This window comes from Meleagris gallopavo, chromosome 2 (genome assembly GCF_000146605.3).
Source record: "Meleagris gallopavo isolate NT-WF06-2002-E0010 breed Aviagen turkey brand Nicholas breeding stock chromosome 2, Turkey_5.1, whole genome shotgun sequence".
Taxonomy (NCBI): Eukaryota; Metazoa; Chordata; class Aves; order Galliformes; family Phasianidae; genus Meleagris; species Meleagris gallopavo.
In genome coordinates, this window is record NC_015012.2 from 76,351,515 (window position 1) to 76,367,652 (window position 16,138).

The 16,138-nt window shown below is 40.6% G+C and overlaps 1 long non-coding RNA gene across 3 annotated transcripts in view; it reads right to left on the reverse strand.

Annotated features, from left to right (window-relative positions):
- Positions 1-4,322: 4,322 nt before the first annotated feature.
- The window catches only part of LOC104909898, a 19,361-nt gene continuing 7,545 nt past the window's right edge, over positions 4,323-16,138 (reverse strand). For all 3 annotated transcript variants that reach the window (XR_792668.3, XR_792669.3, XR_002112371.1), the window contains exons 2-3: positions 15,044-15,095; positions 4,323-6,224 (exon numbers count right to left, since the gene is read on the reverse strand). This is a non-coding gene — a long non-coding RNA (uncharacterized LOC104909898). The remainder of the gene's footprint in view (positions 6,225-15,043; positions 15,096-16,138) is intronic.

Sequence of the window (16,138 nt, forward strand, 5' to 3'; positions counted from 1 at the left end):
CCATTACAATAATCACATATATGCATGGTTGCTGGGTCTTCTCCTCTGCTAGCAAAATCATTTCACATCAAACCAACGGAAAGGAAAGACTGCACAAGTGCCAAGCTAAGTCTCTTTTTCTTAGAAAGGTGTTTGATACAGCTGACTGGCTTTCAGAGGGTACATCTGAAGCATTCTGGGGACTCCTGCCAGATCTCCAGGCAAATACAGTCCGACTGACATCCCTGCTGCCACTCCAGGGGGTGAAGACTTTGGAAGGAGCTGTCTTCTCCTGCATACTTCACAGCTGCTATTTGGAGGAAATGGCTTGGTTTGATCCAGAACACAGCCCCAGAGCAAGTTACTAGCTATTCAGTGGATAGCAGGGATAAAGCCAACAGAGCATTCACACTCAATTCGGCCTAGCCCAGCTGCTTGAACCTGGCCTCTGTTACTGCTTTATAGCCTCTGGCAGAAGGATTAGACTGAGCTGTTTTCACTGGCAGAGACGAGATACGCTCATGAGGGAACGTTAGTGATGCATGAGGAAGAATAAAGATAGGTGGTTGTGCTATAAATACAGCAGTCACCACACATCTGCTAATAGCCTCGGGAAACACGATCACATTCCCTCAGACCGCTGCCCTCAAGCGCTTGGCTTTTCCCCTGGTGCCAGCAGGGTCCTTGGGATCCACATCCCACCTCCCAGCAGCCAGAAATATTTGCTTCCAAACCATCAGTTTGCCACTGGAGTAAGTGGTTTGTCAAGGTATTTGTGCCCAGACCAAACCCACATTGGCTGGATGTGCTGTGCTGTCTTTGAAATGGGGCTCCGGTTGCTGTATCCTTCCAGCTCTCCAGCAAAGGTGCAGGCAGAGGTAAACAGATGCCTTCCTTCTCCCTCTTAGGCTCCTCTGCGGGGCTGACGTCCCCACATCATTTCTAGTATTGAGTTCCCACATCTTTTTTAGTGCTGAGTTTTGGATCAAGGCCCTTAGTCTTCCTGCAGCTGTAACAACAGCAGCAATTTAGTGGTAAATTCTGTCATAAGGATTATGAAATTCACTGACAAATGTTCCTGTGCAGTGGGTCAGATTTGAAGCATAACTGAATGGGAAAAGAGTCTTATTCCAAAAAGTGTTTTTTAAAAATGTGCAGTATGTTGCCCTACTATTTACTCTTTTTTGTCACTCAAGTAATCAATTTTATTTATATTCACGTTTCTTTTGTCACTGGTTTGTCAGTCTGGGCCTGGTGGTGGCTGATGGATCTATTTTTATGACATTGCAAAGAAATCCAGAGGTGTGAGGTAGAAGTTCTGGCACTGGAGTCTAATAAAAAGGGGAAAAAATGCATTCAAAAAAATGGAGGCAGAAAGCTTAATGAGAGTTTGAGAGATGCAGTGGGTGTACTTTCTTTTTTTTAACTTCTAACTACCATTTATCATGGCCTTTGGGATGACGAGTAGACTCTGGCCTCATGATTGTATCCTTTTATTATTAACTGTGGCATTTTGCTGTTTTTGTGACCAGTAACTACTGAGTTAAGTAAATAAATATTCATTATTTTAAAATATCTTTTTTTTCCACACTTCACATTAAAACTGTCTTTGTTCGTTTGTTTGTTTCAATGATGTGAAAATCCAAGAGAATTCCTGTATGGGCGAGCACAGTGGGCGAGCACAGTGCATGTGGCTTAAAGTTTGCTTGCCCATTTCCTTCCAGCAGAGCTGGATTTGGAGATATTCTGTTGGCCCATCCCTGGAGGTGTTCAAGGCCAGGTTGGATGGGGCCCTAGCAGCATGATCTAGTACCTGAGGTAGTAGTACCCCTGTGGCAGAGAGGTTGGAAGTAGATGATCGTTGAGGTCCTTTCCAACCCAAGCCATTGTGTGATTCTATGATTCTATGATTCTATGATTCTATGATTCTATGAATGCGTGGATTCTGGCTGTGCTTGCCACTAAAGTGGAGAGAAAGAAGAGCATTTCTTTGGGCATAGGTAGCACAGCTTTTCACAGCATGCTGCCTGAGCAGAAGGACCTTTAGAAACCATCAAGTTTCACAGCCTCCTCAAGAAACTTTATTTTTGTGTCTACCCATTTTAAGATTCGGAAAATTTTCAAGTGCTCGCATTTGGCTTTAACTCAGATCCCACTGACTTTGAAAGGAACAGAAAGAATCCACTTCTGAGTTCTTCTGCAAATCTAACACTTAATTATCATGCAAGAAAGGAAAATGCAGCCTAGTAGAGCACTGAGTTGTGTAAAGAAGATGAAATGGAGGATCTCTGTGCTCTCAGTTTTTCACTTAGGAAGGACTGGGATGCAATAGGAATTACAGCAGCAGAGCCTGATATCATGCACATATCACAAATGCCAGCTAACTCTCCACCAGGGTAAACTGGGAGTAGCTAAGATTTCTTATTTGGGAGGAACTTATGAAGGGCTCAGAAGTGAGTAACCTTCCTGCTTTATTTATGAAGATCCTGAAAGAGAAATCGGAAGCGCTCTGTTGCTGCCTCTGGAAAGAATATTCCCACCCATCCCAGTCAGCAAATGCTGGCTCCGGCACCTACTCCCATGTACAATGGGTCCTTTTTAGGAGTGTTGTCCAGGACATCTTTTGATAGCTACCTACTGTGAATGCTTAAGTAAATATATTAACCTCAGATCTGCAACTTCACAAAGTCTCATTATCGTTTGTATGCTTCATTGAAACCTTACCCTGTAGTACTTAATGTCTGCGATTCAGGGTGTCAAAGTGTTAATCAGCTGGCATGATCAAGATTAAACAAGTAGACTATTTTGATATTCTTCAGTAATATATTAAAAGTGAAACACGATCTGTTGGCCCTTCAGGTTCAGCCTCAGCACAAGCAATTATACAAGGAGTTCCCTATAAATGTGATCTGGAGAGCTGAAAAAAGAGTCCTTCCCAGATGTGGTCTTAGCAGTGGTCCATAATACATGACATCAATGAGTTAAACTAAGGAAACTGGGGAAGGCCAACATCTCGGTTTTAAGTTTCAGATGAGGTTTTTGCTTATGCCCACCTCAGGAAATGAATATTGCATTCATAAATTGTTTTTCTTATCCAGGAGATGAACCTTAACATTTTCATTCAGCCCCAGAGTATTAGATTTCTTTAACACTTTGCCACATTAGAATATGTTTTCCATCTGAATGTGATGATGCAATATCTGAAGAAAAAGTTGGCTGAGTGGCATTCCATAACAAGCAATAAAAGTTTATGATGCACAGAGTATGATAATTGGCACAATATGAATTGAATACTTCCTTATGGATAATATTTGATAAGATATAGCATGTGTAGCTATCATAACATTTCAATCAACCCACGATTGCTACTTTAAACTATATTTATTTTATTGTCTCCATAATGGATTTTACAGTGCCAAAAATTGGTCTGACTTCACTAGAAAGATGAAAAATCAGTGTGCTGTTTTCCCTGGTGCATTTATTTCCCACTGAAATTCTTCTCTCTTATATTCTTTCTTCTCCTTTTTCTCAACCCACCTCCTTGCCATGAGCTGTTGACATATGATTTGTTGAAAGTCGAAGCTAGTGGACACCAGTGTTTAATTTTTCCCTCCCATCATGGCATTATTTTTTGCATAGGGGCTTTTACAAGGTTAATTAAACCATAATGGAGAAATCATTCACGGACGATGTCCTTTCCCAGTTTCCAGATTTTATAAACCTCACACCTGTTTTTCTTAGGTTTTTGTGCTGCATCAGCCTATAAATCCTCCTGTATTTCCCAGTGTAGTTTCTTATGAAATAAAACTTTTTCCCTCCATTTGCTCAACTGTTTTCAATACTTGCAGTCAAGCCTGAAGTTGTCAATCAAGGAACAGCTTATCAGTCTGAGCTTTTCCTTTTCAAGCTTATACTCGGTGACTTTTGAGACCTGTCAACACCCAGTTGATTTTAGCCTTAACAATAAAGTCACACTCTATCTCCCACCTAGTAGCTTTAGATTAAATTCTGATGTCATATACGTCATATTTACATAGTTAAAACTCATAACAAAGCAACCCACAGGCAATAGGATGTAATAACCATGCAACAGAGCCATTTCCTGTCCCCTTTTTTCTCTCACACTATGTTTCGTGTAGTTTATTGGATGTGAATGTTTTGAAAATGAAAATCGTCTGGGAAAAAACTGCTAGCCAGGCGTGAGGTTTAGAAGAATTCAACTAAAAGAATATATAGAGTTGTAAATGCTTGGCCACCTCTGGTATTGTAAAATAGAAACTCTTTCAATATTCCTTTCATTTCCACAAGAAGAATAGATGGGAGGCCACAATTATGTGCTCCAACAGTCGATTTTTAATATCTTTAATTCTGCTCATATTAAAGGAAAACAATTAACTTGGAGTCAGAAAGCCTTAAACACCAAAAGTTTTACAGTTTTCATTTTAAAGCACAAAGGACCTACTTCAAATACAATGCAAAGGGAACTTTAACCACGGGCTATGTTTAAAAGACAAATCCACCATGGTACTTTAAACAATCAATTAAGGCAAGTTTAACAATTTTTTTTCAGCCTCACAAAATAGCCCCATTAAATGAAGGAAAATAAAAACCGCTGTGTGCTTCTCTCTCCCACATACTCACACATGCGTGAACATGCACAGGACCCTTTAGCCATAGTCACATCACAAAAGTGTGTTTTATCTTAAAACAGCTGTGAAAAAAGTAAGCCTTCACTTTTATGCAGAGCAGTGCAGTACCTTCTGCAAACTGGTTTTTCAGATGGAGAATAATCAAAATCCTCCCATCAATTTAGTCATCGCTAAAATTCCGAATGAATCTCAGCTTCATTGATTCTGAGTGAAAATTAAAATACTGTTTCAAATTACTTATCAAGGATTATTTTTTTCACCAATATTGAACTAGATTAAAATTTGAACCTAATGCCCAAAAAGAGAATAAAAAAAATTGAGGGGAGAAGGCATCAGTGCCTGCTGGAAGGACTTTATGATGGGCAGATCCTGTAACATTTCCCTTCTACCCTCACCATGCGTGTCTCCAGGATGTTCCAAGATGGAAATACAAGCCCCTTTAATGCTGAAGGGGGACACTCCAGGGGATCCTCCCATTGCTAAAACCTTATGAGTAGGCTGGGCTTAAACACACATGTTTGCCTGTATTGAGCAGGGCTTGCATCACGAGTTGAGTGCAGTGGGCTTGCCCAGATGTGTGGCTAGCATCCAGTTCCTGCAATTCTAGCTGCTTCTGTTTTCCTTGCTGCCGTGGCTGCTACTATTGTTCCAGCAGTTTTCTTTGCTGTGATAGCTGGGCCAGTAAAGGTTAAATCAAACTGACCTCCGGGCCAGACAGCCCACCATGGATTTGGGAGAACAGTTTTATTTGTGCTGTGTTCTCCATTTTTTTGCTCAGTACATAATGGCCCATTTCAAAATGAACCACGTGTCAAAGCACTGGCTTTCTGTCTTGTTCTGAGAGAGCTTTTTCCTCAACAATCAGCAGGCTAAAAAAAATCCTAGCTATATAGCAGGATCATGGAAAAAGGATCTGTGAGTGACCCTGATTTAGATGTCAAATGGAAGCTGCCAGTGCTGAATGAGGAGGTGCAGAAAAGGTGAACACTGGGGATATGAACAGGAGCGATGATCACTAAGGGCCTCTGCTGAACTACTGGCTCTGGAGGTTGTGCTTCAGAAATGCTGTGATGAAAGGGGCACCCAGGGACTTACAGAAGGATAGCAAGTACAAGCAGAGATTGAGGAAAAAAGGGGAGGAAAGAAATTTCATTCTGTTTTATCCAGGGGAAAAAAATAGAGATAAGAAATGGCAATAGGTTTTAAATGCTCTGAATAATAACATGCTGAAGGAGAAGGACATCTCTCTCTGCTCACCTCCCTTTAAGTGACAAGCAGTAGCGTGCTAAAATTGGAGCAGGGAAGAATAAGGTCAGCAGTAGGAAAATACTCATCAGTAGGACGTAGGTCTCATGGGAGATTGTTACATCAATTCCCTGGCTCCTGTCATTGTTTCCTGATAGGAGCGTACAACTGCAGAAAAGGCACAGGGTGGACATCCAATGGTAGCAGCAGAGAAGCGGTCATGCAAGATCAAGTTACTGCTGAGCAGCTCAGGATATTCTTGAGCCTCCTGCAGCTACAGACCTGTGAATCTGATGGAGCATCCTACCTCTGTCAGTCAACCCGGCCGTTAGTACCAGGGTTTGGCTATCTCTGCAGAAGGAAAAAAATATATGGGTATAGTTAGCATGTGTAAGTCTAACGCATAACACATGTAGCCATGTATGTAGCCAGAAGGTGTTCATTGTGAGTGCTGGAGTGACGATTGCCTCAGTTTGCACCACATTTTTTTGAGCCACTGCTGCATTTCCCCCATCATTTGCCTGCTTGGCCCCAAAGCAGGAGAGCTTTTTTCTTCCAGCACACTGAAACACCCAGTCTCGTGTCAGCATCAAGCCCATTGTTGGACCTCTCTGTACCACAGGAGGTTTCAGACATCACACAGCCAATCTGGCATTCAGAGTTGCTGAGCTCTTGCTGAGTTCTTGCACCATGTGCTGAAGACAGCAAGAACAGCAGATGTTCAGCAACTCTGCAAGTCAATCCAAGAGATCTTTCTGGGGTTGATCTGATGGCAGAAGGATCCTGTTCTGTTTATAGGATATAAAACCCATGCTGTGGGCTCCCTGCTCCTGAAATGTACATGCTACATAGGTATAAGGTAAAACTGCCCTCAGAGACTCCTATCAGCTTCATATAGTAGCAAGGAGTTTGTATGAAGCCTTCAGAGAGCTTGACTGAGTGGACATAAACCAGTGAATCCTGTAGCAGGTGAACTTGTAAGAGAGATGTGACAGGCTTGCTTTTTCTTTCCTAAATTAGAGATTTGTATCAGTAGAAACCACATGAGTTACTGTGCATTACAGAAGCAAAGTGCTGCTGAGCAGCTTCCATCTCTGGACTCCTCCTGGGCTGAGACTAGTGATGGAAGGAGACAGGAGCCATACTCCTCATGGACGCCCTTTAATAACATGGTGGTTCCTATCTCCACACCTTGCTGCAGCTCTGCAGCTTGTCAGTCACAATATGTTGGGTGCCAGCCTGAGGGTTGCTGGCTCAGAGCTGACAGGAACTCAGGCCTGCAAGAACTGGTCTCCAGCAGCTCTCAAAGGCCTTTCATACTGCCTTCTTTGCCTACTAGGCGAGGCTTTGTCACAGCTTTTCAGGGAAAGCATATGCTCCTGCTTTGTTTTCCTTACCTTTTTGTTTATTTAATCAGAACATTTCCTTGTCTCATCTACCATAGTTATAATTTGTCTAGGATAGAGATGCTTTTCATATCACTCATCTGGACAGTGTCTGAGACAACATTGCTCTGAGCCACTACTATTCTCCAAATAGTAATAGCAGTGGTGATGATAAGGATAATAAATTCTTAAGGCTTTATAGCTGAGGTAAACATGAATTGGGAGCCACATGCCCACAGGAAATGGTGGGAGAAGGAAGCTGGAGGTGACTTGCTCAGTAAATGTATTCCTATCTTTTCTTCTGTGGGTGTTACATGACACATTAGGCTTTCTGATTCCTTGGTGAATAAAGCATGGTGTGCATAATATGGAAAGATGACATTGCACGTGAGTTTTATGATGATTACAAAGGCAGAAGCCAGGGTGCAGTGTGAGTTGCTTTCAACTAGTCTTCTACCAGACAGTCAAACAGGAAGAAAATATGGGGAAATAAAGGGAGTAAAAGGAAGGAATGACTGGATTTGTTGGAGGAATGAAGCAGACTGAGACTCAGGATAAACACATTCAGCTTGCCCAGTTTATCAATATTAGCTGTGCAAGTGATAAAACAATCAGACAACAGAATGGCCTCAGATACTGCAAACTGTTACACAAGTCAACTTTGCATGTCACATTAATGAATATTTATGAAAAATTAATATGAAACAATGGAAACGTTCAGTCATTAAAATATGACCTGCCAACTGCTTCCACCATTGTTTTCACTGTACCCCATAAAACAAAGAACATTTGGAGTCCAGGCCTCTGCTTTATTTGCAGCTTGTCCCAAGCCTGTGATTTGTAGTTGCAATTTTGTCAAGATGAAAGAAAACAGTGGCCGGCCCCACCATTGGCATCTGCCAGTGGATCTACAAGAACTTCACTGTGCAACAACTGCCACAGAAATGAGCTTCTCAAGCTCCGCACTGCATTTTCTTTGTGGAGCTAAAGGCATTCTTCTGTCCCTCATTATACAGGGTAAATCCTGTTTTTCCTATTGGGAGCTGGGCTACAGGGCTGGGGCAGACGTCCGTGTGACGAAACATCGGAGCAGATGGTTTCAGGCTATTCCTGAATCACAGCTCAGGCACTACTCATCAGATCCAAAGATCTCACTCGGTATCATCAGTATATCATCACAGATCTAGAATTAACATACAGAGATATCTTGAGATTAATGTTGTTTTTTCTTTACACTTTGGCTAGCAGATATCTGTGGTCTCAGTGAGTTAATGACTGGCAGACGTTGATTTTCCAGTGACCTGTAAGGATGCTTGCTCTTGATCTCAATTCAGCACTCCTGCTGGTATGTTTTCTTACCCTTTTTTTAACTTACAGTCTTGGACTGACTCCCACACGTGGAGTTTTTGCTCTCTCAAACTACATGTAACAAAAGCAAGACCCTTTTTTGCTAAATTACATTCTATTCTTCAATATGCTTTATTCTGTTTTTGTTCACTTCCTTTCCCCCTCTGTAAATTATCTTTTCTCCATGCCAAACTGGGTTGGCTTGACTTTTCATCCAGCCTTCACCTCCATCTCAAGATTTCTGCACTTGCTGCTCACTGCTAGCTTTTGGCTCAGAGGCTCTTTACACCTTTGCCATGCTCCAGCCATACTCACACACTCACAAGCCATGGGAGCTGATACCTCCACACCGCCTGTTCTGATCTCTCACATTTCACCCTCCTTCTTTTCAGAACAAGGGATTAAAAAACAAAGTAACAAATCATTTTCTGGACTGGAGGTTTATGCGCTGATCCCTCTTTAGTCCTGGCACCTTCTGTTCTCCTTTAATCTTATCTGTAGCTCATCCATACACAATTTCAGAATCAAATAAAGTATGAAGCATATAATGCATCTTTCCCTAGCTTCCTGCTTTCACAGACTTCCTTACTTCCAGAATTAGAAGTGGCAGAGCTCTCTTTTCATGTCTGAATCTCAGTTTTCCTGATTCCCTTCTTGGCTTCACAATCTGTGAGTGGTTTGGCTCCTCTTTGTCTAGGTAATGCACCTTACAGACATCACACACACACCTCTGAAGATAAACCACTACCCAAAGGACAAACACAGAACGAGCCACTGAGACAAATGAATACCTGTGATCCAGCGAGAAAACACATCATTTGAGAAAAACAATGCCACATACTTTTAGTAACATTAGGGACAAAAAAATGCTTTGCATTTTGCATTGCTCTTCCTTCCAAAGACAGCTGCAAAAGACAGCTGCAAAGAGATCAGCATTTTTTTGTTGTTGTTTGCTTGTTTCCCTGGCTCAAGCCATAGATTCATGTGGTAACTTGAAAAAAAATGTCATTTTGGCTTTGGATACATTCAGTTGTCCCCTACTGTTTTATGCAGAGCTAAGCTCAAACCAGTAACATAAGCACAGCTCTGAGCATAGGTTTGGATGTAAATCAGACTGTGCCAGCAGCCCCAACACCATCTTTCCCCCATCCCAAGGTTCCATTGGCATCCCCTGCAAAGACACGGACAGGCTTTAAACAAAACCAGGAGGGCTGGAGCCAGCTCTGGATGTTTGAAGTACCTGCTCATATTGCCTTGTCCAAACTCATTGTCTTTCATAATTACCATCATATGTTTCTATGTGCAATGTGACTGAAAGATAGCTTTATTTCCGCTTCACTCTTTGCTTATTCTGCATGGCAGTATATACAGCAGGAATCTCTCACGTTGTACAAAAGTAGGGATCAAAGTGCCCATAAACACGCACAATCAGCAGCCTGGGCTTATTTTCACTAGTGAGGATAGTTCAGCTGTGTGCTCTCTGATGGAAAGTAGTTTAAACTCTCCCTTTCTGCTGAAATTAAATGCAGATAGTTTTTTGCCTGCTGTAAATGCATCTTCTCCTTTAACTGCAGCTTCACTGAAGTAAAAGCATACTGTACAACATTTTAAATATCATTTCTTTACTTTTTTCCTCTAAGATAAAAATCATTTTAATTTATTATGGAAGAAAAATAACACATTATTTTATACTTGAAAAGTTTAACACGAAATTAAATCTGCATACACAATTTTTCTCAGTTTCACAGATAACTGTCAATGCTACTTCGCTATTTTCACGTGGGTTCATTTTGTTGTTAACACTCCCTAATCCCAAGACTGCCATGAGGAACATTTTGCAATTCTGTGTACTCAAGGAATTTGACATTTCCTCGCCAAAGACATTTCTATTTGGAGGCTGAAAGAAAGTAGTTGTGAATGGAAGGCAGAACTTCTTATAAAATGAGAGACAGTATTACAAACTTCACAGCATCACTGCAGGTCAGCATTCTTCAATCTGAGTCACATGAGCACCACAGTTCCCTATTTCCTTAACAAACTAAGAGTATTTGTCGAAATACAAATATTTCCATTGAAAGGTAGGATTGCCTGCAAGCTAATTAAATGTATATCCAGAAATACAGTAATAACAAGACCCTGTGTATGAACAGATTGTCATAGAATCATAGAATCATAGAATGGCCTGGGTTGAAAAGAACCTCAAATATCATCTAGTTCCAACCCCCTGCCATGGGCAGGGTCACCAGCCACTAGACCAGGCTGCTCAGAACCACATCCAGCCTGGTATCCAACACTGCTCATAATTTTACACAGTGCTACTCAGGACTAAAATAGCAAAACTCAGAGAGGAACAGTTCAGTCATCTGGGAGATTTGGGATTTCAGGTGCCATCGTAACATTCGTAACTTCTGTAACCACGTGTATGGCTAATTATCATCAGAGCACTCTCTGTTATAGAGATATTTTCATGAGTTAAGCAATTCTGGATCTGAAGAAATGTATATGCAGACCATCTATCTCTCATGGTCACCACCTTCTAGATTTCAGCAGAACTGTGCCTTCTCTCTGCATCAAACCATCAAAGGAGGCCCAACCCAGTCAGGGAATCCATTAGAAACCTCAAACCTTCATCCAACTTGCTATAAATATTTATTGAATTTGGAAAATATGTGAGACAAATTTAAACTGACCTTGGTCTGATGTATTGTGTTTGGCAAAACATGGTTGTTTTGTATGATTATGACTCTCAAACCAGACAAAGCTAAGTGGTTTCATTTGAATGAAACTGAAGCTTAAATCAAAGTTAGAGAGAGATTACTGGAACAAAAGTTATTGGGGTTTTTGTATTTTTTTTTCTTTTATTCTTTCATTTTTTATTTCCACAGGAAGAAACGTTGTTTTGGTTTGGTTCTTTTTTCATCTTGAGCCAAAATCCATAAAATATTTTATCTGTGCCTTTAGCCTTTCTGCATATATACAAATGGAAAATTGTGTTGCTTTTTAGTACAATGCATTTCCTGATTGTTTTCTACCAACGTTCACCTAAATGTAAGAAGTTCTCATAGCTTTCTCAAATGAATTTCTCTACAACAAATAGATATTTCCAGAATAGAGAACTTTTTCTTGCCTAAAGTAGGTAGACTCAACCAAAAAAAGAAAGAAACTCTCATGGTTTTATTGGAGAGATTAGAACAAATCACTATTCCAAATGTTAAAGTACAGGGAATAGGCAAGTGAAAGTAACATACTGGAACAGGTTGCCCAAGAAGGCTGTGGGTGCTCCTGCCCTGGAGGCATTCAAGGCCAGGCTGGATGTGGCTCTGGGCAGCCTGCTCTACTGGTTGGTGACCCTGCATATAGCAGGGGGGTTGAAACTAGATGATCATTGTGGTCCTTTTCAACCCAGGCCATTCTGTGATTCTATGAATCTATGAATCTGTGATTCTATGGTTCTATGAACATTATAACAGTGCAGAAAAGAGGGGCCAATTTTGCTATTGTGGTATTCCCATGCACTGCAAAATTTACAGCACTACCTTATATCATAATAATCACTATTACTTGGAATAATCAAATTTAGTGTTTTTATTCCAGTGAGAAAAGTTTTAGAGAATGTAAGTTGTAAACATTTTCCTCATCATTTCATTGACATTTTTCTGTAGACTTATTTATAACCTATTAAAATAATCCATTTGAAAAGATGATTTAATTTTATCTTAAAGGTAATGCAGATACATAGCAAACTTTTCAAAACAAACAAACAGATATTAAGTAGTAAACTGATAGAATTTGGGGTGGTAATATTATTTTTTTTTTTCTCATGTGGCTATAATAAAATTATTTCCTTTCAGGCTTGAATTATAAAATTCACCAAAGCAAGAATTTTTTTTTTCTTTGAATTGCAGATGTCCTCCTTGACAAAAGAATGCATTGAATTGAATTTGCAATGCAGTTGATACTATATGGTAGTAAACACAGAAGCTTACATATACTGGAGTAAACACAGAAGCTGTACAGAAGCACTACTGAAGAGGTACTGTAATTTGTCTTAAAATAGAATATTTTGTTACTGTGGTAGTGAAAAAGAGATTATGATGTAGCTATGAATTCAGTTACATAGATACTCTTAACTGATAGCAGAATCGAGGCCCTTACTTGTCGGTGCCATCCAAGGAAATCCAAAGAAGACATACAAACCTGAGCAAAATGCAAAGGAAGGGCACAGAATACAGAACGTGAGTATTGAGAAATGCAATAGGCCATGCTTAAGAAATGATATGGTAAGAAACATGCATCTGGGAGCTTCACACTGGGATGATTTAATTCCCCAGTGTTCAGTCACCAGAGCATGCCCTTTGTGGGGCTCAGATGCTTGCAGGGCCATGCAATGGCCAACAAAAAGGAAATCCCTACAGCATTTCAGTGCAGCAGAAGTGAGCCACATTTCACAGCCTGGTCTTTCAAAGGATTGCCCCAAATTCGGTGTTAGCAGAACAACATGCCAGAAACATAAAGAGAGATCAATTTATACTCTGTAACAAGTACATCTAAAATAACACCCATTCCCACCATGGAGGGAGGAAGAGGCTAGCTTTCATTATGCTGCTGAAGTACAGCAATTTCATTCATTAAAAACAATTCTTTGCTTTAGCACACAACACAAAACACCCACAGACCACAGGAAATATCTGGGCTAATTCTCCTGCCCTTTCACCTCTCACACATTTCAGTGTTCTGCTTTCTTCCTCCTGTCCATCTGCTTTAATCATTAGCAAAAGTCTTGTGCAACAGCTCTCGCAAGTGAAGTCAGCTGTCATCGGAGCATATTTAAACTCTGACTGTTAGTTTCCACTAAATCAGCCCTATGCCCACAGGCCTCATTAAGCACAAGGAGGGGCAGTGGTGCAGGTCCCCAAAAGCTTGAGGGGAGACCAGCATTTAGCACACAAAATTGTGATCCAAGCAGTCCTCGGAACAGACTTATATCTTCCTGAGCATTCAGGTAGCTTTGGAATGGAAATGTGATAGGCACAGAAAACCATCACTGTGTGAACTGAGCACTGGGGATAGGTCTGAGAATGGTGGTTTTGCAATGTAGGCATTCAAGTGCCAAAATATACGACCAGTAGAAGGGAAAAATAAGTGCAGACAGTGGTCCAGTAAAGTCAGTTCAGAGAAGACTGCAGTGTAAGACCTGGAGAGGGTTTGAATTTGCTTAGAAAATGAGCTCCCTTTCCAAAACATCCTTGCCTTCCCACAGAGCGATGTCTGGAGGGTGAGAACAAGATAAGGGCTGGGAAAGAACTTCATGGCCAAACAGGACAGACTCATGGACAAGGAGGCTTCAAAAAGTCGCAGTGCTTTTTGCACAGCAAGGGCATTCACAATAAAGCATATAAAGTGGAGATCCAGTCTTGCATTGCAAAAAGGTTTCATTTTGGATTATATTTGCGGGAGAACTGCATATGAAATTCAGAGATAAAATTGCAGCTAACAAGTTAGGCCAAAAAGCAATTGGTAGCAGATTACTTGGCTGTGCCCTTACGCGTCTTTCATTTCTGTTTCTACATTGTAAATATACTGTCCACTTTGTATGAAAAACTATCTGATATAGCATGAGTGTCCAATCTTTTGGCTTGCCTGGGTTGTACTGATTGAGAAGGAATTGTCTTGGGCTGCATATAATATATATAATATAATTAGTGTATGTAAGTAACAAAACTTTTTTTTAGTATTTTTTATTAGAACTTAAAAAAAAACATGAACCGAGAGGATTGGGCATGTATGTGCTAGAGTATTTAATCAATCATTACACAGGCCTAGATAACAACACATCTGTGGAATAAGGTCAAGTAAAAATGTGAGGCTTTGTCATGCATATTCATTTCAAATGTATGGTTGAGTGCACATGTTTGGATGAGATCCTCATTTGCTGTGAATTTGCGTACTAGAATTAAAGGAAATACTGACTGCCAGGACAATTACACAATCACAGTATATTCCATTCATGACCAGAGCACTTAGGTTAGATGTCTTAGGTTCGTAAAAGTGCAGCATAAGAGTGAGACTACAGATTGATCAATAGCATTGTAAGTGGCATGGCAAAGACAAAAAGGAAATTTTTATGCATTGTTTTATGCATCTTTAGACCTACCCTTGCCATTGTCCACTCTGTGAAATATGTGCATGCTTAAAATACCCGTATGGAAGTACATTTTCACATGGCATGCATCTCAGTTACACAGGCCAAGAAAAATTAGACAGATTTATGGAAGGTTAGTTACACTGGTTAGGAAGACAAGTGAAGCTCCAACTGCCTTGCACTACTACTCTGCCACTACATGCCTGCTGCCAACCAGTGTTAGCAGCAAGATCTGAGTGATCTTCAACTTTCCACAATGACAACGTTTACATCTTCCAGAGAGCTTAGCGACTTACCAGACATCTTGCCAAGTATGTAGTTCAAATGTTAAAGTCACTGACTGAAACACTACAAAGCAAACAAATGAATAAGCAGTGAAAACTCATGATCCCATCGCAGCATTGCCAAATTATCACCTAGTATCTTAAGCAATGTTTTTAATCTCAAGCATACTTTAGTTATTAGCTAGTGGAAGGGTGGCAAGCCTACAGAGGAAATTACCCTGAGCTTCAGAAATAAGGTATGTTCCCCTTAGAGCAGCAAGAGATTCAGGTTACCCTGGGTATACACTCCGTACATGTGTATATTTAATGAAATAAGTTTGAATGTTTCAACAAAGGTGAATCACTCATGTTAATGCAAGTGCAAAGTTATATCAGGACCTTTACTTTGAAATTGCATTTTATCAGATCACTTTCACTCTAGTTTCACCAAGTGAAAAAAACCTGTGTCAAGGATGGTCCCAGTGAGATAGCTCCAAAATGAGCTCTTGACTTCGGGCTCCAGACTCCTGCTCACTGTCTCCCTCCAGAGGAGCATGGAGCTGTCGGTGCCTAGAGAGCAAAGGAGCTCCTTGGACCAGTTTTGAGCTAAAGCACCCTTTCACATGTTTGCTGAAATGAGTCTGGCTGTTTTCCGCCTTCTTACACCTCTCTAAATGGCCACATTTTAAAATACACGCATACACAGAGCACACGAGAACATTTCACATTTGGTTTTTGCAATGTAATGGTTTCGCTAGCTTTGTTATGGTTTCTTGCACCAGATGTAGGAATGCTGAGACATATGGAAAGGAAAATCAGCTACAGCAAAAATTAGCTAGCAGTCACTGTTGCAGGTTCCTTGCATATAGGTGGAGAACATCAAAAATAGTGTTAGCCAATAGCCAGAATGATTTAGATAGCCACTGGCATTCCACCTTCCTTATAAACAGCCTCAGCCCAAAACAGTGTAATGCTGAGCCATGCTTGCTCAGTTCTTCAAAGGAAGCAATTCCAGAAAAATCCTGTGATTATGGTAATTAAATATCCCTTTGTAAATGCTGCAAACTGATGTCAACAAAAAGAATTTTAAGCCTCTTCACAGCCTAGTTCAGGTCCGTCCACAAAAAA